Below are 22,882 nucleotides of genomic sequence, written 5' to 3'. Positions count from 1 at the left end.
CGCCATGTCCACACTCCAGGCCATGAATAGCTCTAGGAGGGGAATATTTACAATGTCTGGGGCCCAGGTTTTGCATCTGCTGGGCAGGGGACACTCCGACTACCTGGTTTTGGTGGCCACGGTGGGCTTGCTTTTCTGGGTCCCAGAGGCTTGCAACAAACGGAAAGACAGTTCTTGGCAGGCTACCACCTCAGGGCACAGTTCAGGCTGCTAACTGAAACAGCAGCCCAGTCTTTTGGTGAGGGAAGCCCATTTGCTCGTCCTGGACCGTTGACCTGAGGCGCAAACTTCCTTTTTGCCACACAACAAGAGGCCTGTAGAGTGCCTCTCAGTTCTCGCAGAGGAGAGGCTGTGAGCGCCATCTTTGTTCTCCCTATGCTTTCCTACAGCTTGCTGACATCTCTTTGAAGGGAGCTTATACACTCCACTGTCTGGAGCCCCTTGAAGGTACCTTCCAGATCACCTTCCAGATGGCCTGGGGGCTTATGCTTGGGGGGCCCGCAGGACTGTATATATATTTGCATATTTTAAAAGCTGCTACCCAAGGGTCTGGATTTCTGTCAGCCTGAATCTAGGTGCGTGAATCTAGATGCTCCTGTTTGTTACACTGACAGGTTTTGGCACAACCTCAACTACTGGAAGCCATTAAAAATGAAATAATTGGCTTGGACCATCACAAAGATTTGAGAGACAACCAAGAGCTAGGGCAGTGTTGAATGATGAGGTTCGTTTCCTACTCCTTCCAGACTGGGAGAGGTGCTGTTTTGTCTACTACAGAGAAACCAACACAGAGTCAAGCAAAATGAGGAAATAGGAATATGTTCAAAATGGAAAATCAAGATAAAAATCTCAGGAGGGAAAAAAGCCCTAATGAAACAAAGATAATTATCAGAATTTGGAAAAACAAAGGTAAATAAACCTTTGAATTTTAGTAATTAAATAATTTATTTAATAATTTAATTTTTAAAAGTAATGCAGAAATCCTTGATCTGTTTCTTGCAAAAAGTAGACTGCCCAAATCAAATCTCCTATAGGACATCATTATGTTCTATGTACACATCTGTGTCCACAGACACAATAATTTAGTAGTGGTTTTTTAAAATCAATGTCAATAATAGTAACAGTATTTGTTAAGAACTTCCTACAAGTCAGGCACTGTGTTAGTTGTTTCTAGTTCAGTTCAGTTCAGTCGCTCAGTCGTGTCTGACTCTTTGAGACTCCATGAATCGCAGCATGCCAGGCCTCCCTGTCCATCACCAACTCCCAGAGTTCAAACTCATGTCCATCAAGTCAGTGATGCCATCCAGCCATCTCATCCTCTATCATCCCCTTCTCCTCCTTCCCCCAATCCCTCCAAGCATCAGAGTCTTTTCCAATAAGTCAACTCTTCGCATGAGGTGGCCAAAGTATTTGAGTTTCAGCTTTAGCATCAGTCCTTCCAATGAACACACAGGAATGATCTCCTTTTGAATGGACTGGTTGGATCTCCTTGCAGTCCAAGGGACTCTCAGGAGTCTTCTCCAACACCACAGTTCAAAAGCATCAATTCTTCGGCACTCAGCTTTCTTCATAGTCCAACTTTCACATCCATACGTGACCACCGGAAAAACCATAGCCTTGACTAGATGGACCTTTGTTGGAAAAGTAATGTCTCTGCTTTTTAATATGCTATCTAGGTTGGTCATAACTTTCCTTCCAAGGAGTAAGCGTCATTTAATTTCATGGCTGCAGTCACCATCTGCAGTGATTTTGGAGCCCAAAAAATAAAGTCTGACACTGTTTCCACTGTTTCCCCATGAAGTGATGGGACCAGACGCCATGATCTTCGTTTTCTGAATGTTGAGCTTTAAGCCAACTTTTTCACTCTCCTCTTTCACTTTCATCAAGAGGCTTTTGAGTTCCTCTTCACTTTCTGCCATAAGGGTGGTGTCATCTGCATATCTGAGGTTATTGCTATTTCTCCCGGCAATCTTGATTCCAGCTTGTGCTTCCTCCAGCCCAGCGTTCTCATGATGTACTCCATATATAAGTTAAATAAGCAGGATGACAATATACAGCCTTGATGTACTCCTTTTCCTGTTTGGAACCAGTCTGTTGTTCCATGTCCAGTTCTAACTGTTGCTTCCTGACCTGCATATAGGTTTCTCAAGAGGCAGGTCAGGTGGTCTGGTATTCCCATCTCTTTCAGAATTTTCCAGTTTATTGTGAGTTGTTTCTAGAGCTTTCCCTAAAAAAAGAAAAATGCTTCTAGAGCTACTGATGACTTGTGTCTCCAAAATCTAAGAAAAGTCTCTATAATACTCTTTGGGGCTCACTAGAAACGTTTCCCATTAGGAAATGGCTTTTGGTTGTTCTGCTTTTCCACCTAAGAAAGAGTTGAAGGTATTTAGTCTGGATGGAAAGAAGAGCTTCCTAATGCCTAAATTATTAAAAACAGAAATACATGTATTATTTAAATCACACAGAGTTGGCCTCTAACCAAAGAAGAGAAAGATAAGACATAAACACAGAAAGCATTTAATTCCTTCTTTGTATATGTAAAAGGTATAAATGGTGTACTTTGAAGATAGCAACAGGATGCAAAATTGATGAATCATGTGGTTAATGTTATTATGTAAAACAGCTATGAAAACATTTGAAGCAAAAATAGTATGCTTTCTCTCATACCTGTACAAACATTAAGGGCTTTCCCATGAAGATAATCACTAAATAACAAATAATGCCATTTGTTCTAGTCCTTAGTAATTGCTAAATGTCACATTTACATGATTACTTTTTTCTTTTTCTGTTTTTAAAAGTAGTATTTGCTCATTAAAAGAAAATCTGGGACATTAAGAAGATTAAGATGATAAGAAGGGAAATCACCCATAATCTCACTACTCAGAATTTATGACTGTAATTTTTTCTGGTAGATTCATTCTAGCCTTTTCCTTAAACAAACTTTATCTTTTTTTCACAGTTAAGAAACAACTGCATATACACATTTTTTGAACTTTTTGTTTCAATTAATCTTATGCAATGAGTACTTTCCCAAGTCATTAATAATTCTTCTTACATATTAGAAGATACAGAATATTACATTTCTAACTAAACCTCTATTTTCAAGCATTTAGGCTGCTTCCAATAATTTCCTATTATGACAAAGCACTAAAAATATAATATTAATGACATCACAACACAGCTCTATAAAACAGTAAAAGAGCTCCTATTCCATGAAGAGGCAAACAGACATGGTACTTTCCTCCATTAAGCTGGAGCATGAAATAATTAAAAGAAAGACAGACTAGAGAGTTCTCTCTGTTTGCAACATATTGATTAATAGGGTATACCCCATCACCAACATGAAAGATGTTCCGTACCTCTTTTTGCCCATCTTTGCTATCTACTATTAATCCCTCCTCTCCAAGAAAACTAGAAGTCTGTTGGCCAGAGGTCTGTTGGCCACAGAAATGGCCCTGTGCACTTTAACCTCAAACCAAATTCCCCAAAGTACCAACATTGATCTAGAATATTTCCTCATCCAGTACCACTGGGTCCCACAACTGCAGCAGTACCATTTGTATTATTTTATATGTAATGGTCTTCCTTGGACTTTTGTATCATTGCCCCACACTGTTGCTTCACATTTATACAACAGCAAAATGAACAAAAGGAGAGAGACTGCCTATTGAAGAAGTCTTTTTACTGGTCTCACCACAGTTCTAATGCTGGAAGCTCCTTTGGCTTCAGTGTCGAAGATTTCACTTGTTAAATCAGTTTGAACATATTTTCCACATGGAAAGGTTTTTTGTTTTTTTTAAAGACACCTCGCCTCCACCCCCACCAAGGTACAGGGGCCACAGGACTTCTCCAAAACAAAAACTGAACCAGGACAACAAAGAAATTGCCTGCTCCTACAGCCAGGCTACTGCTGGAGTATCCGACTCTGTGTGACCCCATGGACTGCAGCCCACCAGGCTCCTCCATCCATGGGATTTTCCAGGCAAGAGTACTGGAGTGGGGTGCCATTGTCTTCTCCGACAACCAGACTAACAGGCACCAAATAACAAGAAGCAGAGTCTACTCTTGGTTGAAGATCAGGAGCAGAGAGAAAAGCCTCTGAGATACCGGAAGGCTTAAAGCTGCAGATGGAGCAAGAACATTGAAAAACTCTTCCAGTAATTCAACCTCCACCGCAAAGTAGTAGAGGAATTTGAAGCTAGTGATATATTGAAGGTAACTACGTTGTTGTTGTTGTTCAGTCACTCAGTCATGTCCAACTTTTTGTGACCCCATGGACTGTAGCACTCCAGGCTTCCCTGTCCTTTGCTATCTCCCAGAGCTTGTTCAAACTCAAGTCCATTGAATTGGTGATGCCATCCAACCATCTCATCCTCTTTCATCTCCTTCTCCTCCTGCCTTCAATCCTTCCCAGCATCAGGGTCTTTTCAAATGAGTCAGTTCTTCCATCAGGAGGCCAGAGTATTGAAGGCTCAGCTTCAGCATCAGTCCTTTCAATGAATATTCAGGGCTGATTTCCTTTAGTATTGACTGGTTGGATCTTCTTGCAGTCCAAAGGATGCTCAAGAGTGTTCATCACCACAGTTCAAAAGCATCAGTTCTTCAGTGTTCAGCCTTCTTTATGATCCAACTCACACATCCATACATGACTACTGGAAAAACCATAGCTTTGACTAGATAGACCTTTGTTGGCAAAGTAATGTCTCTGCTTTTTAATATGCTGTCTAGGTTGGTCATAGCTTTTCTTCCAAAGAGCAAGTGTCTTTTAATTTCATGGCTGCAGTCATCATCTACAGTGATTTTGGAGCCCGAGAAAATAAAGTCTGCCACTGTTTCCACTGCTTCCCCATGGTAACTATAGCAAAACAAAAAAAAACAAACACAAAGTCAACTCCTGATTAGACTGAATAACACTATCACCCTCTTCCCCCACTGATGGCCTAACAAAGGAAGTGTCATGTCCATTTCTAGTCATACAAATATTTACCTCAGATCTGTTATATCAGGCAATCAATCAAAATTAGAGAATACACCAAAATATTAAGGATAATAACTCATTTTCAAAACACAAAGCAGCCAACAGAAGAGACTTAGAGATGAACCAGATGTTGCAACTATCAGAGAAGTAATTTAAAATCACTAATTAATATCTTTAAAGATTCTACTAGAAAAGGTGAACAGCATGAAAATCCAGATGGAAATCTTAAGCAGAGCAATCAATACTATAGGGGGAAAAAATGAAAGTGCTGAAAGTAAAAAATAATAATAACAGAAAAAGAATGCCTTTAACTGGATGATTAATAAACTCAATAAACCAAAGGAACTAAGTGGAAAAAACATTAGTAAACTTATAAAAATAGTCATTAAAAATTCCCCAAATGTATAAAATGGAATATTATTAGGTCATTAAAAAAGAATGAAACTTTTCCATTTGCAAAATTTTGTTGAACCATGAGGGCATTATGCTAAGTGAAAGAAGTCAGACAGACAAATACAAATCCCATATGATCTCTTTTATATGTGAAATTTTTGAAAAGGAAAAAATACCCTTGTAGATATAAGACAAACAGCATGCCAGTTGTAATTAATAATACTGTTTGTAGTATGGTACTGGCATAAAAACAGATATATAGATCATTTTAATGGGATAGAAAGCCCATAAATAAGCCCATGCCCTTATGGTCAATTATCTACAATAAAGGAGGCAAAGAATATACAATGAAGAAAAGACAGTTTCCTCAATAAGTGGTGCTGGGAAAACTGGACAGCTATTAATACACATAGAAAAGTGAAATTAGAACATTCTCTAACACCATATATAAAGGCAAACTCAAAAATGGATTTATGATGTAAATGTAAGATCAGCTACTATAAAACTCCTAGAGGAAAACATAAGCAGAACACTCTGACAAAAATTGCAGCAATATCTTTTTAGATTCATCTCCTAGGGCAGTGGAAATAAAAACAAACAAACAAAAAACCTATAAAAATAAACAAATGGGGCCTAACTAAAATTTAAAACTCTTGCATAACAAAGGAAACCATTAACAAAAATAAAAAAAACAACCGAAGGACTGGGAGAAAATATGTGCAAATGAAGCAAACAACAAGATTAATCTCCAAAATACACAAAAAGTTCACAGAGCTCAATATCAAAAAACAAACAACCCAATCAAAAAACAAGCAGAAGATCTAAATAGACGTTTCTCCAAAGAAGGCATTCAAATGACCAAAAAGCACATCAATAGATGCCTAACATTAGAGAAATGCTAAACAAAACCACTGTGAGGTATTTCCTCACACTTGTAAGAATGGCCATCATCAAAGTCTACGAACAGTACATCCTGGAGAGGGTGTGAGGGAAAGGGGACTCTCCTACACTTGTTGGTGGAAATGTAAATTGGTACAGCCACTATAGAGAACAGTATGGAGGTTACTTAAAACACTAAAAAATAGAGCTACCATATGATCCAGGAATCCCACGCTGTGGCATATATCCAGAGAAAACCACAATTCGAAAAGATACATGCATGCTCCCCAGTGTTCACTGCAGCACTATTTATAACAGCCAAGACATAGAAGCAACCTAAATGTCCACTGACAGATGAACAGATAAAGAAGATGTGGTACAAATATACAATGGAATATCACTCAGCCATTATAAAAGAATGAAATAATGCCATCTGCAACAACATGGATGAACCTAGAGGTTATCATACTAAGTGAAGTAAATCAGACAAAGACAAATATCATATGTATCACTTATATATGGAATCAAAAAGTGATACAAATGAACTTATTTATGGAATAGAAATAGACTCACAGACATAGAAAATAAACTTGTAGTTACCAAAGGGGATAGTGGAGTCGGGGGAGATAGAAATTAGGAGTTCGAGATTAACATATACACACTACTATATATAAAATAAGTAAGCAACAAGGACCTACTGTAGAGCACACAAACTATACACAATATCTTGTAATAACTTGTAATGGAAAATGATCTGAAAAAGAACGTGTAATGCATATATATATATATATATATATGAAATCACTTTGCTGTATATTTGAAACTAACACATCACTGTTAATCAACTACACTTCAATATTTTAAAAAAAGAAAAAATAATAATACTGTTTGCATTGAAAGTTACAAACAGAATAGACCTAAAACTCTCATCATAAGAAAATGAAACACTGTAACCATGTGTGGTCATTTCTAATATATTCAAATATCAAATCATTATATTGTACACCTGAAATGAATATAATATTGTATGTCAATTATACTTTTAAAAAAATGGTTAACTACCCAAACAAAAACAAAGAGACAAAAAGTGAGTGAAGAAAAGCAAAAATTATAGAGCCATCGGAACTATGGGTCTAACTTGTGTAAGGTATAAGAAACATTTGAAGAGATAAAGACTGAGAATTTCCCTCCAGATCATGAAATATATAAGCAACAGGTCTAAGAAGCTCAGAGGATTGCCACCAAAATACATATTAAAATAACAAAGTAAAGAAGAGAAAGAGAAGGAAAACCCATACCACCCACACACATCTAGACCCATCATAATCAAGTGGATTAAAACTAAATATAAAGAGAAAATTTTGAAGACAGTCAAAGAAAAAGGAAACCGTACATACAGAAGAGAAAAGATAAGAATGCCAGTAAGCTTCTTATCTGAAACTATACAAGCCAGAAGAGAGATACCTCTAAGATACTGAGCTGGGCTAGGGGATGGGGGTTGCAGGGGGACAATTAACCCAAAATTTATACCCAGTGAAAACTTACTTCAAAAATGAAAGAGGAAGACTTCTTCAAATATGGAAAAATTAAGTTTGTTACCAGCAGAACTACACTACAGAAAATGTTTAGGGAAGTTCTAAAGACAGAAAATGATACTAACCTGAGAAACAAGCAGAACCCCAGAAATAGTTAAAATTAAGGTTTTCCTAGCTTCAGGTGGATGAAATTATCTTTAATATAAAAAGTCAATCGAGTAAACTCTGTTGGTGCTCCACCCAGACCCCATTTACTGGGCAGGAGCACCTTCTCCCATGTGCTGGAGGGGGAAGGGCTGCTATCAGCTCACAGCTGCACTTTGCTCTTGAGAATTGTCCTTGACAAGTGGCAACCACTTGGACACAAATATGTGGGAGGTTATGCCTAGCCCTCAAGTGGGCTGCAGCCAAAGACTCACAGATACGGGGGACCAAGAAGACCTGCCTCCTTACCTCAACCTAACTCTGCGGTGCTATTGGTGTTCCCTGTTGGAGTTCCCTGTTCACGAGCTGAGGCTAGCATTAGCTGAAAGAACATCTTTGTCCAACCTTTTCCCCTGCCTATCCTGTTTCCTTCACTTTCTGTCAAGTTTCTCCTGAAAACTCTCATTCAGGATTCCCTATCTCAATCTCTAATTCTGAGGACCCTAACCCAAGACACTCAATGTTTCCCCACAAAGCATGATGTTGCTGTAGTTTTTGTACATGTTATTTATCAAGTTAAGGACTTCCTTTCTATTTCTCGTTTCCCGAGGAGTTTATATCAAGAATAGGTGCTATTTTTTTCTGTCAATTTTCCCCATATTTATTCTTATGATCATATGGATTTTTTATCTCTCTCTCTCTTTTTTTTTTTTTTGGTTAATGTGATAATTTATGTATAATAGAATTCTTGGAATAAATGAAACTTGGTCACAATGTTTTAAAAAAGAACTTAATACACTATTAATAGTTTTTAAACATACTTGTAAAATACAAGGATTTTCTTTTGTGTGTGTGTGTTTTTACAAGTGTTCACCTATAAACATGATAGGAAGGAAAAAGAGAAGGAGATATTCCAAATACACTTACACCTTCTGAAGTTGCTAACTACAGAACTCCAGGTTGGCAAAAAAAAAAAAAACCAGCCCTGCCTGCTGGTAAGGGGGCACTGAGAGGGGATGCAAGTTTCCATCAATTGTCTGACTTCTAAAACCAGCTTGTGCTTGAAAAGCCAATGCAACTCTATGCTACAGCCCATGGGCAGATCTTTCTGAGCATCGGAATACACGGCTCAAAAATCTCAGGATTATAAGAGTCGAGAGCATAGAAGGAATCCAAAAACTGGCATAGGGCCTTTCACAGAATAGATTTTCAATAAATATTGGCAGATCAACAGATTTCTGTCACTTTTAGTCATAGAATCCCTTTCTCATCTTTATTTGGTCATTTTAGAAGTTGGAGGAACTTGGACCCAGTTGCTAGAGTCATTTCATCACTAAATCTTTATCTTCATTAATGAGAAAAAAATAGCCATCAACATTCTGACTAGAATATGCATGAGTCTTTATGTATGGACTGATGTCACCAAACAACCCCACCCCTCAAATACACAAGCTCTGGAGTGATGACAAGTTGACTGTGACCCAACAGACCCATTCAGTCTCTCCTGTAATTTGTATTCTTGAGGTGGCTTATCAAGGCTGATACAGTCTTTAACTGTAAGGGTAAAATTTTCCAAGCCTGTTACCCACTCTAAGTGTCTTTTTGCAGTCTCTTCTAAATTCTGCATTCCTCCAATGCTGTGAATGTATCTTGTCTTTCATTCTGTCTTCCCTGGGAAAATCCTAAGGACACAGGAGATTTAGTCAATCCTTACTGAATAAGATATGACTGGCCCATGGACCTCCACACTGGACCTCGGATTCACTAACACCATTCTTTAGCCTGAGGCGCTACTAAAGAATGTATCCATGATGGTACTGAAGACCAAAATCCTTATATACTCTGAAATCATTAGCTTTCTCTAAATTTCTCTCCATGATCCTTCCACTTCTTCATGAGATCCAGTGCCATTAACCTGAAGATCTAGACTGCTAAGAGTACTTTTCAAACAGTTGATCAGCCATGAAATAAATACTCATGAATACTCAGCACCATCTGATTGGTGCTGACTTATGACTTGGTTTTTCAGGGAACTCTCCCATGTCTCAGTTTAATCATTTCACCAAAGAAGAGCTTGTGCTGTTTGTCAGCTCAAACCACTGTTGTTAAAAGAAACTGGCCTCTCCCTTACTTTCCCAGATTTGATCTGTTCTTTCCCACCCTTTGTAAAAGTATTTCTCTGAACAATCTTATTGCTGATGCAGCTAGTATTAATTTGCCACCAATAGCTTCTGTTTCTTCTCTTTACCCTGGAATCCCTTTAGTTTGAGAGGCAACAATCAATGGAAAATGGCCCCTATCCCTTACATCTTTGGCTTCTAATATTTTACCAGAGTTCTAACCCTAACCATTTTGTTATAACATTATATCAAGTTACACCAATTAATTTTACTTTAGAGATCATCAGATTATTGGAGGAGGTGGAAGAAACCTCAGTAATTTACTAGTCAACTCCATTTTACCAAAACTGAGCTCCCAATATAAATGCCTTAGACTACGCTTAGCCTTAGCTTCCATGGTGGCTCAGATGGTAAAGAATCTGAAATGGGGAGACCCAGTTTCAATCCCTGGATTAGGAAGATCCCCTGGAGAAGGGAATGGCTACCCACTCCAGTATTCTTGCCTGGAGAATCCCATGGATTGAGGAACCTGGCAGGCTGCAATCCACAGGGTCACAAAGAGTCGGACACGACTGAGCAACTAACACTTTCACGTTTAGAGACAGAACTGAGACAAAACATCAAGTGTAGCCCTTTTCTAGAAAGCGCACTGCATTACCCTATGAGCATGACCAAATCTGAGAAAATGAGCTTGCAGGTTCATGCCCAGCAACACGAAAATTTCCCAACTCTCTGGAAACAATGTGGTAATTTAGGTAAGCGAGATCTCACTATGGGTTTCTTGCCAGAATGAGGTAGCAGGGCTGCCCTGAACAAGGACACCTCCTGGAGATTTTCTTGCTGTGTCCCAAAGACAAAAAGGGTCCGTGACAGATCTTTTTCACGTTCCTGCTTCACTGACAACTCATGAGGCTTCACCGGAAACGGTCCCAAACACCTTATTTCTTTTTTTTTTTTTTCCAAACACCTTATTTCTAACAGTATGTTAGAAATCTCCCTGTGCTGTTCGTCCTCCCCACCCCAACCTCCTACCCTCTTCTCTGAGAGTGGTTCCACAAAGGGGAAGGCAGAGAGCAGTCACCTCTAAAGTCTGGGATGGGAGCCCGCTAAAAACTGCCCTGTTTCCAATAAGAAATTGTTTTTTCAGACCTCTGTGTGAACAGAACTTGAAAACTTGAACTTTGAGTTGTGATTTAATACCTGAAATTCCTTTCATTCCATAAGTAAAGATAAGGCTTTCAGGGTAAACAAAGCAGGACTAAGCATTCTCTGGACTCATTAATTCACATAAAGGGATAAATAACTGATATGGGTCATTTCCTAGAACTGGTTTTGGAAAAAGAGGAGGGGAAAGAGAGGTCAAGGGCACTGAAGGAAGAAAAAGAAAGGCTAGAGGCAATGAAGAAAAACTCTGACCCCTTCACCGTCTGCCCTGAACAGCTCTACGTCTAATTGCTTCTTGAACTGTTCTTCACATTTTTTTTCTTTAATCAACTTTAACCAAAAAGGTAACTGCTACTGGTTTTCAAATGTACAAGGCCGTCTTTAGGTGGCATCTATCTAGACAAAGATGAATGGGAAATAGTTGCTTATAAACAGACATTCTACAAAACATGCATTAATAACATGCCTGCTCTACTGATTATTGTACTCAGGATGGTATTTTATAGTAATTTGGTCCTTCAGCTGGAGAGCTTAAAATGAAAAAGGAATCATATATTTATAAAAAAGAGAAAAAAATCGGTTTTCTGGTCACCCTCTAGAGTGTTGTATGCATTAGAAATCACAAAACCATGAAAGATAAAATCAATGTTTATGTTAAAGAAATTTCCATATTGGTGTGATTGTTTCCATAAATGGAAAAATGGAAGTGGTGATGGTGTTGAGAAAATGATAGCATGCAATCACTTTTTATTTTCCGGGGGAAAAGGAGGCAGAGAAAGAAAAGGAAAAATATAGAAGCAGATAGAGCTTCCATTTACACACTGCCTGGGTTAAAATGTAACTGACAAGATTAATGGCTGCATAATAATTGCTTTTATTGTTAACCATCTGGATGGTGGAATGCAGCAAGTAGATAGGATCTGTGTGCCAGGTGTAATCTTGCTAAAGAAGATGTTCAGGAAGAACTAACTGTGCAGGGAGACCTGCTGATGTTCCCTCTGGTGGGGCATGCCTCTCTGCACTGAGTAAATAGTCTCACTTCAAAATTGCTATATCCACTGTGGCGGAACAGAGCCAGGTGGGCCCAGCCAAACTGCTCCACCTGAGGAAGACAAAGAAAGAAAAACATTCAGGGTCCAGAGAAAGGTCTCCTTTCTGTCCTGTCCAAAATGTAAAACAAACAGCAGTGTTCCTCTTGGCTGTTCCTTGCACTGCCCTGGGATGCGCTGGGAAGCACTCCCCTTTCATCTGCAGATTTACACGGATGTGAAGATACATCCCTCCCGCTCTTTCCTGACCCACTTTCAAAGCTCCTGCTTCTAGCACTTGTCGTTGTGAGTTGAGCAAATAGACAGGACTTTCAGTCATGGATCATAGAGAGGATTTCCACGGAAAGGTACCGTGAGTCCACCTGCCCTGCCGCTGATCTTCTCTTGTCTTGCTTCTCACATGGACCAGAGTGATCTGATGGACAAAACAAGGGCTGTGTCATTTCTCCTTATGTGGCTTCATTCGAGTATGGGTCACACATGTTCTCCTTGATTGCCTCAACCTTCATGGGTTTCCTCACTTTCTAACAAATCAAATTCAGATTCCAGACATCTGAGGAGCCTCTGGGATAGGGGAGGCTAGTATTAATGCTTGTCCTCCTGTCCGCTCCACCCTAGCTGACACTGTCTAACTGTGTAGTTTCATAACTTTCCTCCTTCCATCTTGATGTCTTCTTCAACACCCCCTCTGAGTATATTCAAATCTTACTCCTTTGGTGCAAACCATGCTGTATCTCCCTATTCTTCCTTCTTCTACACCTTATACTTTATAACGTTTATCCTTACTGTCATTAAATACTTACAGTGTAGTCACTGGTGGGGTGGCTTTCCTTCTTACTAGATAATAAACTCTCTCAAGAGGAGGACTGCACATATAATGTTCTTTGACATATATCTAGCAGTAGGCCAGTAGGTTGTGCTTAGATTAATTGTCAAGTTAATAATTATTTTAATGAATGTAAAGACTAGTTCAGATTTTTCACTTCCTTCACTGACTCAGTCTTCGGCCTCTCCAGCTGAGTATACTATTAGTCATCATTTGAAGTAACTAGTGAATCTCTTGCTTCCTGCTGGCACTATCATTTTCCATGTTTTATCATCGTTATCTAGACCTTAGATTTATCTCCCTTGTTATTCTACAGTTCCTTGAGAGCAGAGGCTCTCATTTATTCTTTAACTTGTTCACAACTCCAAATGAAAGTTTTTCTAGCTGGGACTCAAAAACTGTTAGCTGAGTGGTAAGATAATTTTTTTAAATTTATCTCTCTTTCTGCTTATTTATGTAATGCCCATAGTTCCACAATCTGCACACACATTACTTTTCCTACATTAGAGAAAAAGAAATAAGTAACCAGTCAACAAATCTTTTCAGTTTCAGCCTTGCGGCATACGCTTGTTCCACAGGCATTCCATTCCATCCGGCGAAGTCTTGAATTTCAAGATATGACGGCAGGGCATGAAGAAGCTCTAAATTTTTGCCAGAAACAACAGAGGAGGGAAAAGGCTGGAGCCCTGGGGGAAATGAAGACAGCAGGATTAAGTACTTGCAACTGATGGTTTAGATGGAAAAAACAGGGCTCTAAAAAACTCACAGGAGTGATAGGCTTTGAGTTGAAGCCTTTATTCTATATAAACTTGAGCTGAAGTCTTTATCCTGTATTTTCTGTGTGACTTGGGGAAGGTCACTTTTCTCCCTGGATCTGTTTCCATATGGGTGAAAAGGCATGAATGATGCCTATCTTTCAGATTGTTTACAGGATTTCCCTGATGGCCCAGTGCTTAAGACTGCACTTCCAATGCAGAGGGCATGGGTTTGATCCCTGGTTAGGGAACTAAGAGCCCACATGCCTCATAGTGTGGCCAAAAATTTAAAAAACAAACAAACAACCCAACAGATTGCTTATGAGATTCTTACATGAGAAATTTCTCTGCAAGTTCATGAGTGTTTTGCAAGTGGTATTACTTAAATGGTGGCTGAGGACCCAGAACTGGAGTGAGACAGCTTGAGAGGGTTTGAGAGATCATACACCAAAGCTTACATTTCATCTGGAGATTAAGGGGCAGAATCAGCCTAAAGCCCATTTGGGGTGATGGCTGACGCTACTTCATGTTCATCTGATCTAATTAGCATAATGTCATCAGTGTGACATTTTATAGACTGTTAAGAAAAATAGATGAAAAGAAACCCCAGAATTAAAGCAAGAGAAAGTGCCTAAGCCAGGCACTCTAGTCAGATAACAATACCATTTCTTCTTCCTAAACATGCAATACACTACATTCTCTAGACTCCCTTGCAAATGGGTATGGCCATGTACCAAATTGTAGCCAAACTAATGGAAAACAAAATGATGTTGGTCTTTCCTAGACCAGGCACATGAAGACCTTCCAGCTGTGTTCCTCCATGCTAGTTCCCAATCTAGAGGATGGGTACTCATGCCCAGTGACTTTGGAAGCCACATGTTGAAGATGGTGAAGCCACAAGACAAAGTTGCTCAAGTTCTGCATCACTGCTTGAAGTTTGCAACCTTATCAATCAGGATGTCTGTTTCAGACTTCACATCAGCAAGAGAACAAAGTCTATTGGGTTTAAGCCAGTATACATTTGGGGTGAGATTATTACAGCAGCTACATTACATTAATCAATTAATTAATTTGATGTGTGCAGTAATTAATCATTACATTAATTAATAGCATGGGGAGGTAACTGAGGAGCCCTCTGCCTTTTTGAATAGTGAAAGTGAGAATTAAAAGAAGGAGTGGAAACAGCTGAGAGAAAGAAGAGGCTGGCAGATGGTATCTATGGGTAGTCTTTGAAGCTAGGGTCTCAGAATAAATATCAAACTATGGATTTAACAAAGCAGGTACTATTGCACATCATGACCCAATCAGTCCATATCTGTCCCTGTTCAGTGACTCCCATCTACTCTATAACCTTGGCCATGGCATTTAACATGTCCTTGACTTTCTATTTATAACCACAAAAGAAAAATACCAATCAAGTTTTTACAGTAGTTTCTCTAAAACTCCAAGTTCCTTCTCTAGCTTTCCCTCTCTCTCTTCCCCAACCTCCAAATAATTTTTAATTGTTTAATGTGGGAAAATGTTTTATGAGAATTGCATTCCTTTCTGAGCCACTGCCTGGGTCATTTAAAAATAAACAATAGACAAAGGGAAACATTAACCTGGGGGACTTTATAATAATACCCTCCAGGGCTGATCCGTGATTGGCTAGGAAGATAAAAGGAGTTAGAAGATTTGTGGCCACCCAAGCTACATTAAAAAAATTCAGCTTTCCTCTCTTCTCCCCAACAGGTATTCCCCAAATGGAGATGATGTCAAATTAATTCTGTGGTCCTGTCAGTTCCTATTATTGCTAAAGTGTTCTCAGATGTTCAGATAAGTCATAGGCCAGTGAACAAATATAGTTACTAAAGGCTAAAATTTGTAGAGACTCTGGAGCCCTTCAAGCAAAGACAAGGTGTAAACAGGATTTATTATAATTACTATTATTATTATTATTTTAAGCACCTTAAGTCTATCATCCAGGACATGCAAACTTAGCTTTTGAGTCTTTGTAGTAAAACTTTAGGCACTTTTCTAGCCCTTATTATAGAACCAATAAGAGATTAAACTAGAAAACAAATCTCCAAATGAGTAGCTATCTTTTAATTAGTAAGCACTCTCCTTCATATAAAATTCCATGCCAGTCTCTAATAGCCACATTTAATACTTACCTAAAGCCTTTCATCTGAAAAGCTCAAAGCACTTCTTACAAATACCAATGCCAATTCACTCAAAATTCCTGTAAGTCAAGGAACTACAATTCCCATCCACAGGATATTTTGGCCTTTGCTAAGGTCTGAGCTCTTCACTCTCCACCCAATGTATCTGTGAGTGACACTCCTTCCCAGATCATAATCTCATCCCCAATGAATGAAGGGGAGAAGTATCCTATCAGAACAAGAAATAGTGGTTTCACATCAGAGGCAATCAGATGCAAAAGAAAGCTCAGATTTGGAGTTAGACCTGACTACAAACCCTGGCTTTAAACAAATCATCTTAACCTCTCTGAGCTTCAGTTTGCTCATCTATAATCACAAGTGTAAGGTGATATTACAGTTCTTGGTACACAGTAAATACTCAATAAATACTTCCTTACTGGGGCTTTCCTGGTGGCTCAGATGGTCAAGATTCTGCCTTCAATGTGGGAAACCCAGGTTTCATCCCTGGGTTGGGAAGATCACCTGGAGAAGGGCATGGCAATCCATTCCAGTATTCTGGCCTGGAGAATTCCAGGGACAGAGGAGCCTGGTGGGTTACATTCCATAGGGTTGTAAAGAGTCGGACATGACTAAGTGACTAACACTTATACTTTATTGGTATAAGGGGGCTTCCCAAGTGGTGCAGTGGTTATTAAAAAAATAATCTGAGATGCAAGAGATTCAGGTTCAATCCCTGGGTTGGGAAGATCCCCTGGAGTAGGAAATGGCAACCCACTCCAGTATTCTTGCCTGGGAGAGTCCATGGACAGAGAAGCCTGGCAGGCTCCAGTCCATGGGGTCGCAAAGAGTCGACACAACTGAGCACACACACATACATGCACGCACACAATTGGTATTAAAGTCATATCTTCCTTTATATCCTAATTTCAATGGATCTTTGAAACCAATATTTTATCTGATTAATAGCTTTATGGTAATGCTGCTCAGAGTAGGCACCTAGTAAATGCTAGTGTAGTTGTCCTGCTGTGAAAGAAGTCTATATCCAGTGCCCACACTACCCAGGCCAACTTGGGTTTTCCATAAGAACAAGTCCAATATTATCTCACATAAATGCTAATTCATGGGTATGAAAGATCTATTGAAGTGCTGCTTCAGTACACTTGGGTTAATTTTCCAAATCCCATCATATCCTATATTTATAAACAAAGGAGAATACTGTCATGAACTTTATCATCTTGTTAAATACCAAATATGAAGTTATTAGTTACAGAGATTTATTGAAAAAAAATTCTTTTAAAATTGTCTTGTTAGACACTTGAATGTATTACCATGCTTTATGGGGGTTTTTTGGATTATTTTTAGAAGGCAAATGCTTTAGTCCTTTCAACTATTTGAAAACAAAACAGTGCACCTTGAATTATAAAGTGTTACATTCAATATGCCAGCAAATTTGGAAAACTCAGCAGCAGCCACAGGACTGGAAAAGGTCAGTTTTCATTCCAATCCCAAAAAAAGGCAATGCCAAAGAATGCTCAAACTACCACACAATTGTACTCATCTCACATGCTAGTAAAATACTGCTCAAAATTCTCCAAGCCAAGCTTCAACAGTACGTGAACTGTGAACTTCCAGATGTTCAAGCTGAATTTAGAAAAGGCAGAGGAACCAGAGATCAAATTGTCAACATCTTCTGGATCATCGAAAAAGCAAGAAAGTTCCAGAAAAACATCTATTACTGTTTATTGACTATGTCAAAGCCTTTGACTGTGTGGACCACAACAAACTCTGGAAAATTTTTAAAGAGATGGGAATACCAGACCACCTGACCTGCCTCTTGAGAAACCTGTATGCAGGTCAGGAAGCAACAGTTAGAACTGGACATGGAACAACAGACTGGTTCCAAACAGGAAAAGGAGTACATCAAGGCTGTATATTGTCACCCTGCTTATTTAACTTCTATGCAGAATACATCATGAGAAACGCTGGGCTGGAAGAAGCACAAGCTGGAATCAAGATTGCTGGGAGAAATATCAATAACCTCAGATATGCAGATGACACCACCCTTATAGCAGAAAGTGAAGAGGAACTAAAAAGCCTCTTGATGAAAGTGAAAGTGGAGAGTGAAAAAGTTGGCCTAAAGCTCAACATTCAGAAAACTAAGATCATGGCATCCGGTCCCATCATTTCATGGCAAATAGATGGGGAAACAATGGAAATAGTGGCAGACTTTATTTTCTTGGGCTCCAAAATCACTGCAGATGGTGACTGTAGCCATGAAATTAAAAGACGTTTGCTCCTTGGAAGAAAAGTTATGACCAACAAAGCAGAGACATTACTTTACGAACAAAGGTCCATCTAATCAAAGCTATGGTTTTTCCAGTAGTCATGTTTGGATGTGAGACTATAAAGAAAGCTGAGCGCCAAAGAATTGATGCTTTTGAACTGTGGTATTGGAGAAGACTCTTGAGAGTCCCTTGGACTGCAAAGAGATCAAACCAGTCCATCCTAAAGGAAATCAGTCCTGAATATTCGTTAGAAGGACTGATGCTGAAGCTGAAACTCAAATACTTTGGCCACCTGATACAAAGAAATGATTCATTGGAAAAGACCCTGATGCTGGGAAAGATTGAGGGCAGGAGGAGAAGGGGATGACAGAGGATGAAATGGTTGGATAGCATCACCAACTCAATGAACATGAGTTTGAGTAAACTCTGGGAGTTGGTGATGGACAGGGAGGCCTGGTGTGCTGTATTCCATGGGGTCACAAAGAGTCAGACATGACTGAGCAACTGAACTGTACTGAACTCTACTGAAATCATAACTCAGCCAAACTATTCATTAGTCATGAGTTATAAAGTAAAAAGTCATCCTTAATCCATGGATTTAAAAAAATTTTAATTTGATAAATTTACTTGGAAGCCCATGATAGTAACATTTCTTACTTAGAACCTCAGCAAATTCAAAACATGGTGTCAACTGACAAAACATACAACCTAAAAGTTGAGAATGTTTTATTCAGGGACATTACTGAGACAGCCTCTTACATAGCTCTGAGAACCTGTTTCAAAGATGTTAGGGGAAAACCAGGATATATAGGAGTTTTTGCTGAAACAAACAAACAAACCTGTAGTCAAATATCAAAAGATGACTGCTAATCACAAAAAAAGCAGACATCTCAAATTAAAGATTTTAGTGCTTTTCTATGTATGGGAAGTTGCAAGAGTCTGGGCTCATTGAAATTATTCCTCTGAAGACATCTTTACTATACAGGGCCAGCACTCTGATTTTTCTCCATCCTGAACTCCCCTCATGGCACGCTGGTGTGGGTGGGGAGGGCTGGAAGCTGCAGTAGCTAATTTTTTTTTAAACTTTTGGCCACACCAAAAGTATGTGAGATCTTACTTCCCAGGCCAGAGATCAAACCTTTGCCCCCTGCAGTGGAAGCATGGAGTTTTAAGCAGTAGACTAAGGAAGTCTTTTTCTTACTTTTTCTTTTTTGTATCTTAATGGTTGGCAACATTCATGTTTACTGGAATGGCAGGTAACATTCTTTGTCCACAATGGTAATGACCAAATAGTAAGGACAGGAGTTGAGGGAACTTGTGAGTAGATAAAACAGATGTTAAACATTCATATATAACAGTCAAGAATTTCATTCAGAAGAGATACTTCAGAGTATCACTCAGAGCTAAGACACCGTTACTTTGTTGACAATCCTAATAAGTTTCTTCATTTGATTTCCCCCATTGTCAGTTCATGAAAAGTGGCATGTCAGAAGTGTCCAGACACTAGAAGAAGAAGAGTTCTAACAGCTGGCAGCCAATAAGCCAGCAAATCAACAAGGTCACTTTGAATGTTAACTACTTTTCTGGCACTTTAGCAGATGTTAAGGGACAGAAAAGTAACATTATTATCCTTGCTTTCCATAACTTATACTTTGCTTGAGGGTAGAAAAGAACTCTCCACACAAGAAACAAACAGAAACAAACCATGGAGCACTGACCACAAACTTTCTAAAATTCAGAGAAATCAGCAAGGAAGAAAGTACAAAAATTTCACTGAGGCCAAATCATTTTTTTTTAAACTTTAGAAAAATTAGAGCTGCCCTTTGTCACAAAAGCTGAAAGGACAGAGGTTCATGACATTGTACAGGAGGCAGTGATCAAGACCATCCCCCAAGAAAAAGAAATGCAGAAAGGCAAAATGGTTGTCTGAGGAGGGCTTACAAATAGCTGAGGAAAGAAGAGAAGCTAAAAGCAAAGGAGAAAAGGAAAGATACACTCATCTGAATGCAGAGTTCCAAAGAATAGCAAGGAGAGATAAGAAAGCCTTATTCAGTAATCAATGCAATGAAATAGAGGAAAACAATAGAATGGGAAAGACTAGAGATTTCTTTAAGAAAATTAGAGATATCAAGGGAACATTTCATGCAAAGCTGGGTACAATAAAGGATAGAGACGGTATGGACCTAAAAGAAGTGGAAGATATTAAGAAAAGGTGGCAAGAATACACAGAAGTTCTATACACAAAAGATCTTAATGACCCAGATAACCACGGTGGCATGAACACTCACCTAGAGCCAGGCCATCCTGGAATGCAAAGTCAATGGCGGGGGTTAGGAAGCATCACTACAAACAAAGCTAGTGGAGGTGATGGAATTCCAGCTGAGCTATTTAAAATCCTAAAAGAAGATGCCGTGAAAGTTCTGCACTCAATATGCCAGCAAACTTGGAAAACCGAGCAATGGCCACAGGACTGGACAAGGTCAGTTTTCATTCCAATCCCAAAGAAAGGCAACACCAAAGAATGCTCAAACTACTACACAATTGCGCTCATCTTACACACTGGCAAAGTAAGGCTCAAAATTCTCCAAAGGAGGCTTCAACAGTACGTGAACCTAGAGCTTCCAGATGTTTAAGCTGAATTTAGAAAAGGCAGAGAAACCAGAGATCAAATTGCCAACATCTGTTGGATCATACAAAAAGCAAGAGAGTTCCAGAAAGACATCTATCTCTGCTTTATTGACTATACCAAAGCCTTTGACTGTGTGGATCACAATAAACTGTGGAAAATTCTTAAAGAGATGGGAATACCAGACCACCTGATCTGCCTCCTGAGAAACGTGTATGCAAGTCAAGAAGCAACCGGACATGGAACAATGGATTGGTTCCAAATTGGGAAAGTAGTACATCACGGTTATACATTTTCACCTTGCTTATTTAACCTATATGCAGAGTACATCATGCAAAATGCCAGGCTGGATGATGCACAAGCTGGAATCAAGACTGCCAGGAGAAACACCAATAACCTCAGATATGCAGATGACACCACACTTATGGCAGAAAGCAAAGAGGAACTGAAGAGCCTCTTGATGAAAGTGAAAGAGGACAGTGAAAAAGCTGGCTTAAAACTCAACATTCAAAAAACAATGATCATGGCATTTGGTCCCATCACTTCATGGCCCATAGATGGGGAAACACTGGAAACAGTGACAGATTTTCTTTTCTTCGACTCCAAAATCACTGCAGATGGTGACTATAGCCATGAAATTAAAAGACGCTTGCTCTTTGGAAGAAAAGCTATGACAAACCTAGACAGCATATTAAAAAGCAGAGACATTACTTTGCCAACAAAGGTCCATCTAATCAAAGCTATGATTTTTCCAGTAGTCATGAATGGATGTGAGAGTTGGACTATAAAGAAAGTTGAATGCCAAAGAACTGATGCTTTGAACTGCGGTATTGGGGAAGACTCTTGAGAGTCCCTTGGACTGCAAGGAGATCCAACCAGTCAATCCTAAAGGAAATGAATATTCATTGGAAGGACTGATGCTGAACCTGAAGCTCCAATATTTTGGCCACCTGATGCAAAGAACTGACTCATTTGAAAATTTCCCACCTGATGCTGGGAAAGATTGAAGGTGGGAGGAGAAGGGGACAACAGAGGACGAGATGGTTGGATGGCATCACTGACTTGATGGACATGAGTTTGAGTAAGGTCTAGGAGTTTATGATAGACAGGGAAGCCTGGCATGCTGCAGTCCATGGGGTCACAAAGAGTCAGACACAATTGAGCAACTTGTCATAAAACCAAAAACCAAATGTCTGAAAAGTGATGCCTTGAAATCATTGTGGGAGATATTTAAAACATTTTTATTAAAAAAAAAAAAAAAAAAAAAGTCTTACTCAGAAGAGAAGATGGAGAGTTTTAGCAAGCTTCAATATCTAAAACAAAATGATTTTTTTTTTTTTTTGCATGTGCCTGGAAAACTGAGTAAGAAGAAGGAAAGAGTGAGATAAAGTTTGGAATGTATGCTGTTAAGTCACTTCAGTCGTGTCCGACTCTGTGTGACCCCATAGATGGCAGCCACCAGGCTCCCCCGTCCTTGGGATTCTCCGGGCAAGAACACTGGAGTGGGTTGCCATTTCCTTCTCCAATGCATGAGAGTGAAAAGTGAAAGTGAAGTCACTCAGTATACTTCAACACAATTGTGTTTTTTTAAAGTCTTTCATTTGTATGCTGCCCTTTAAATGGTTTCAGTGAAACAGTGTGGAGGCAGAGTTGTAATTGTTCAGTTGATCAGTCGTGTCCTTCTCTTTGTGACCCCATTGACTGCAGCATGCCAGGTTCCCTGTCCTTCACCCTCTCCCGGATCTTGCTCAGATTCATGTCAATTGAGGTGGTGATACCATCCAACCATCCCATCCTCTGTCATCCCCTTCTCCTGCCTTCAATCTTTACCAGCATTAGGGTCTTTTCTAATGAGTTGGCGCTTTGTATCAGGTGGCCAAAGAATTGGAGCTTCAGGTTCAGCATCAGTCCTTCCAGTGAATATTCAGGACTGATTTCCCTTAGGATTGACTGGGTTGATCTCTGCAGAGTAATGGATTCAGTGACC

The 22,882-nt window shown here is 39.3% G+C and overlaps 1 long non-coding RNA gene across 1 annotated transcript in view; it reads right to left on the bottom strand.

Moving 5' to 3' along the window:
- Positions 1 to 2,501: 2,501 nt before the first annotated feature.
- LOC112442995 (uncharacterized) overlaps positions 2,502 to 22,882 on the bottom strand; it is a 50,404-nt gene continuing 30,023 nt past the window's right edge. The window contains exon 3 of the long non-coding RNA XR_003031236.2: positions 2,502 to 4,855. This is a non-coding gene — a long non-coding RNA (uncharacterized lncRNA). The remainder of the gene's footprint in view (positions 4,856 to 22,882) is intronic.

The sequence above is a fragment of the Bos taurus genome, chromosome 20 (assembly GCF_002263795.3).
Source record: "Bos taurus isolate L1 Dominette 01449 registration number 42190680 breed Hereford chromosome 20, ARS-UCD2.0, whole genome shotgun sequence".
NCBI lineage: Eukaryota > Metazoa > Chordata > Mammalia > Artiodactyla > Bovidae > Bos > Bos taurus.
Note: the sequence above shows the minus strand (reverse complement) of the source record. Positions and strands in the feature narration are given on the sequence as shown.